The sequence below is a fragment of the Thalia democratica genome, chromosome 9 (assembly GCF_965202585.1).
Source record: "Thalia democratica chromosome 9, ktThaDemo2.hap1.1, whole genome shotgun sequence".
Lineage (NCBI taxonomy): Eukaryota > Metazoa > Chordata > Thaliacea > Salpida > Salpidae > Thalia > Thalia democratica.
The window spans coordinates 35,202,428-35,208,792 of NC_139173.1; the positions used below are offsets into that span (position 1 = coordinate 35,202,428).

At 26.3% G+C, this 6,365-nt stretch overlaps 1 non-coding gene across 1 annotated transcript; it reads right to left on the reverse strand.

The window, feature by feature from the left end:
- Positions 1–6,019: 6,019 nt before the first annotated feature.
- Positions 6,020–6,091, reverse strand: Trnaa-ugc (transfer RNA alanine (anticodon UGC)). Its single transcript has one exon. It is a non-coding gene; the product is annotated as a tRNA-Ala (tRNA).
- Positions 6,092–6,365: the final 274 nt, after the last annotated feature.

The following is a 6,365-nucleotide window of genomic DNA, read 5'->3' on the forward strand; positions in this document are numbered from 1 at the left end:
AAAGCACAGAGTGAACTTCACAAGACATTTAACGGTTAGTAGTAAAACTATAAATATTTTTTCTCAAGTTGTTAATAAGTTTAGAAGTTAAATGTGCATCTAGGTTCTAAATTGACTTATTTTTAAATTTATAAATATATTTTAACAGTGACCAGACCATCTTACGGAATAAAAAGACCAGTTTTCAGGCAAAACACGGAAAAGGATGCAACAGCCCCAGCTCGCCCATTGGTAAAAGATCCATCAGCGTCTACATTCAGTGATCTGATTAGCAGGCAAAGACCGCTGCTCCAGTCTAGTGCTAAGGTAAGCGTTAATAATTTTTGTGTAAATGTGTTTAGTTAGTTTTTTATGTTTTACAATTTTTTAGTGTTTTTGTAAGGAAACCAAGTAATATACAAATGTTATTAAACATCCTAAATAACCTTTTTGTTTAGCAGGTCTTTCAGAAACAAAAAAGTTGGATGTTTAGTCCCTACAATGCAGCTTACAACGCTTTGAAGCCACCGACAAAAAATCGCAACCCAACAAGGCCAACAATATTAGAAAAGTCACCAACAACTATCCAGCTTCAGCCTCGAGTTGAATCAACCAGTAATGAAAACCAAGGCAACATGGCTAAAATGAAGTCCAAGAATACAAATGGTTTGTTTGTTACTATTTTGTAAACATTTCACACTTACTAAATCAAAAATACTTCATTACATGACTCAATTTTTATTTGTAGGACAAACGAATGCTAAAGATGTGGAAAACAGGAGCGTTAAAATGGAGCATGTCCAAAATGTTGCGCAGGAATTACAACACAGTACCTCTCAAAAACAACAACATCAGGATGTACAGGAACTAACCCAATTTAGTACTTCAAGTCTGGTAGAACAAATTGAACGAGAAACAGTACAGAGTAGTTCACACAACATAGTTGAACAGAACGAACGTCACAAGACTTTTAACGGTATGTTAATAATTCCAAATAACTAAATTTATTTTTAAAGTCTACCAATAATAACTTAAGTATTTACCTTAATTGCTTTGTAGTAAATTGTATATGTTTAAAATAAACTTCAAATAATTTTTTTGATTATTTATAGGGAAGATTTATAAAAAACCGAGGAAAACCCGCACGATATTTACTAGCTGGCAGACAGCGGCGATGGACAACTACTACCAGTTTACAAATACAACTCCATCTAACGATGAGTTAAAGTATTTGTCATATCAGCTTGGTTTGAGTGAAAACACTATAAGGGTTGGTATTTTGTAATTTTAAACAAAAATTCTTAAACTTTAAAGTTTATTGTTTTTAGGTTACATAAACAAATATATGAAATTCTTTAATATTATTACTAAAAACTCAGCTGATGATTTTATAGTAACAACAAAAAGTGTTGGTGCTATAAAGAGTTTTAAATTTTAGATCATATTTGTTGTGAGAGTACGAGAATATTACTAACTCACCTACTTTGCTTATTTATTAAATACATTTAATTACCTAACTTCTTGAACCATTTATATTGAACTAAAATGGTTTAAGCTTGATTATTCTTTTATTTAATTTAAAAATTGAAAAATAACTCAAGCAAAAGATAAAAATAATAATATGATTTAATAGTTACTATATTTTTAGTATAAATACTAATATGACTTTATATATAACAGAATGATTTTATTTGTGTATTTTATATTTTAATAAAAATTAATAATTATTTTAGGTCCGTTTTCAGAATAGGCGGTCCAACGACAAAAAGCTGAATGAACGAAATTCATTTTCTTAATAAAATTGTAGCTTGTCATTTTTGACTATTGTTTGATATGTAATAAACTGACTTTGCAAAGTACTACGATGATTAATATTCAAAAAATATAATTAAGTGTTTGGTGTTTATCTTTTAGTTTTAAACTTTAGTAGATTCTGTGCAATTAATTTTCTAATGCATTTTATCTATGGAGTATAAGAAAAAAATTACAGCATTATAATAAACTGCTCTGAAACGACAACTAATCCTTTAATACAAAAACGGTCGTTTAAAAATTTAGTAGAATATTTTTAATAATTATCTCAACGTTTAAAGACTAAAAATCTCTGTAGCGACACTAAACGGAAGTTTGAAAATAGTTAGTATTAGGTTAAGTTAGTGAATTTAAAAGGAAAAAGTTCTAAAGTCTTATCAATAAAGAAGTATTAATAAAGAAGCTAATGTAAAACACTTTAAGTATGAAGAGATGAACAAAATTCATTTTTTTACTAAAACGTTCAACTTTCCGCATTATTTTTTTTTATTTTAGCTTTTCATATTTTTGTGAAACTTAAGAAGCATATTGCCGCGTATTGTACTTTTAAAACTGATCAAAAGGTTCATTAAAAGCTAAATTTTGTTCAACTTCACAATGTGCTGTACTAATGAATCACATTTACCAAAGGTAGTTTAAAGTGACAATTTATACAAAATATTTTAACAATGAAACACCATAAGAACAAAAACTGCTTAAAATCATGACAGCTAATGATAAATAAATAAATAGTCTATTAATAGAAAAAAAACTAGTCGTCTAAAGAGCAATCAATGTACACTATACAGTACACCTTCACTTATTTAATTATGGCTTTTTGTATGAAACTCTTTATACTGTGAAAAAATACCTTTCATCAAGTGTTTGTATACGATGAAAATTTTACATGAATATCTAGTAGAAGCACAAAATGATTAGAACTTATATATCCGTTTACTTAATTGGATTCAAAGTTTTTCTAAGCTCACTTTGTGTCTACTCAAAGCGAAATAAATTTGTAGAAAAATAGACAAAAACGCAAGAAGTGCTTGGGAAAAAGTACTTTTACGCTTTATAAAAATATTCTTAAGCTATAGTTTTATGTTTGTTTTACAATAAAAACAAGAATGCTCAGTTAAAACTCAGTTAAAATTTAATTTTTAAATACAGTCAGTTTAACTGTGTAAGTTTTTTTTTTATTTAGCCAGTTTTTTTTCTGAATCTCATTTTAAACTAAGTGACAGTTAAATAAACAAATAAACAAAAAGTAGTAATGTTTTTTTTTACTTGTAAAACAATTATAGACTACATTTTTTTAAAGCTACTTACTTTTCAAGAACTAAGTGCATAGAATAAACTTTCTTATTATCTTTTATATTTGTTGTAATTCAAAGAATTCTGGTTGTTAGCTCAACTTATTTAATATAATTTAGTTTTACTATATTTACAAAGGGCCTTTAACATTTTAAACTTTATGGTTCAAGTGTTATCCAAAAGTGTTCAATACTTGGAACATAGAAACATCATAAGTTACTTAAACGAAAATAATAAAATAACTATCAAATAAAATATTAAAATAAGTATTAACTTAGTTATTGTTACTGTTAGAATAAAACTTTTCAAAGTTACTTTTTTATGTCAACTTTAGTAGAAAACAGAAAATCAAAAATAATATTAGATACAAAAACAAAGGTTAAAGTAGAAAAGTGTTTGATCACATCAATAATGCACACATAACTGCTGGACCAACGCGCTTTGGAATAACGTCAAATTTAAAAGTTCATTTCATAGTTTGCAAAAGTTTTTTTAGTTACTTTGTTATTAACTGTTCAGCTAACAGATCTTATTTTAAAAACTAAGTTGTTCTTTGTAAAAGCTCTGAAAAGAAAGGTTGGAACTCGAAGGACTATAGCAACATATAGTCTCATACAGGAACATACAGTTTACTCCAAACTTTTATAGTTTACTTTTGTATGGTAGTTATGAGTAGCGTTTTTAAATGTAAACTTTAACGCCATGCAACGTTTTCCTAAGTTTAGTAGAAATATAAAAAGACATAAAACTAAATTCAGTATACAAGTTCTGGATCAACTAAGTATTTGTTAAGTACGTAAAATTTTAATGTTTTAATATAGAAACGTAGAAAGCATAAAACAACAAACTTTAAGCGTTTTTAAACTTCAATTAAAAGTTTTTTTATTACAAAGTAGAACGAAGTTAAACGACTAAAATAAAAAAAAAGGTTTTGGAATTATCTTTTTTAATAAATCCTCATTATGTAATATTGTACTAGATTGTTTATTTGTCAAAGAAAACTAGTAGAAAAGTAAAATTAAATACCATAACAAAATAGTCTGAAAATGAAAACAATGAAAGCTGATTGCAAAAAGTACAACATAAAGTTCATGATAACTCATGCAGACCAATTAGATATACATTTATACGACACATAGAAAACAACCATAATGATATGTACTAATTTTTATTTAGTCTCAAGAAGCTTTTACATACTAATTTTGTTTTAATAGTAATCCAGTGCATGTTAGTTTATCTCATGAGCAAAGGCTTTTTGTTCGAAAAAAAAGTTAACGGAAAACGTTTTTATGTGCAACACTTTATTTTATGTTGTATGTCGTTAATTAAAAGTTTGTTACAAAATTAATGTTTTGACCAAAGAATAATAAAACTTAAAAGTTGATTTTTAATTTTAAAACTTTAACTTTTATAAGTGTAGCAGTGAACATAAAAAATAAAACACTTTTGTAAAAGCTGTTACTACTAAAAAAAAATTATAAAGTAACAGTTGTTTTTTTTACATAGCCAGTGTACTAAATATAATTTTTAAACTTTTTAAAGTTTAAAAGTCAAGTTCTGATTTAGAAAAAAAGTTTTCTAATAAATACACATAACAAAAATCTAGACTACAATTTAATCAAATCGAGTGAAGGAAACATTTGCTACCAATTTTATTACGTGGCCAAAATAAAGTTTTTCTTAGTTACTCATAATTTTTTTTTCTTGAAAACTCTACCTTATATTTTACGAGTTAAAAAAAAACTAAACCATAAAAAATAAACTTACCGAATGTATTATAACTAAAAAAATCATAAAGTTTCGAGTTGTTTGAAAACTTGACATTATAAAAATCAACCATTGTCCATATATCTTAAGTTAGTAACAGTTTAAGTGTTTAGGGTAAAAAGTACTACAATGAACTTAATTGTTGCAGTGAATGAACTAATATTTTTTTTACTGTTCACTTGAGTTTCGCATTTTTCAAGTGTTTCTGCTTAAAGGAATGTTTAAAACAAAAGTTAAAGTCAACCATAAAAGTTGTGGTAGGTTTTTAGCTCGTACCATATTCCACGTGTATTTGATAATTTTACTGGTCGTATATACTAAAACTAGTCACGTTTTAAATTTTTTAGTGGTCTAATATTTCAACTAAGGGTTCTTTAATTATTTAACTGGTTTATGTTTCCTTTAGTTATCACGTTTTTTTTTCAATTTTTCGGGTATAGTATTTCACTTAACTGTTTTTTTTTTATTTAACTGCTTTTGTATTTCCTTGACTGATCACGTTTTTGTTTATTTATGTTATCTTATATTTAATTTTACTAGCTTGTGTTTTTTAATCTACTGGTCTCATGCTTTGGTTATATGCCAATCATAGTCTAAAGTGCTTGAAAATTCTAAACTTTGTTAAATTAATCTTTAGATTTTTAAAGGAATATTTACAAAACTTTATTTAAAATTTTCCTTACCTTGGATCGTTCAAAATATATAGATAGTAAACATACGTTGTAATTTATAGATTTTATAGTTTGTTACAAGTGCTAATAATAGAATAACAAACTTTAAAAAAATATGTTTCATATTTAGTTTTACTTTTAGTTGTTGCTATGAAAAACTATAAAAGATATTAATAAGTGATATTTCGTTTTAATTATTAAAGTTATACCTTAAGTTGTTGTTGAAACAATATTTTCATTGATGAAATATAAAACTATCATAAATTCAGGATAATATATTATAAATTGTTTTAGTCACACAGTTTAAAATAACCGTATGTTGATAAATTCATAACAACTATAAATACATATGTAGTATTTAGCTACTAATAACTTGTATAAAACGTTTGCTTACTTTTTGTAAGTAGATTATATAGAAGTATATGTTTTAATTACATTAATCAATAATAGTTAAAACTTATTTGGTTAACACTTAACTATAAAACATGACAAAAACGTGGAGACGCCGGGGATCGAACCCGGGGCCTCAAACATGCAAAGCTTGCGCTCTACCACTGAGCTACGTCCCCACTTGTTAAGGATTCGCTTGTACTGATTATATACTTAAAAGCGCTTGAGTGTTTCTCTGTGTAAACATAAACATACGTATTTATAGATCATATGTTATACTAAAACAAAAGTGTTTTTAAATTAGCTTTTGTTATTATACTTTTTTTATATGTTACTTTCGTGTTGGTTTATGTGTGTTTACTTTACTCAAAAGGTAAAAAGTATATTTTGTTGTGTTTGGCTTTAATCAACATATACTTTTGCAATTGTATAAAAGGTAACTTAATTGATAAT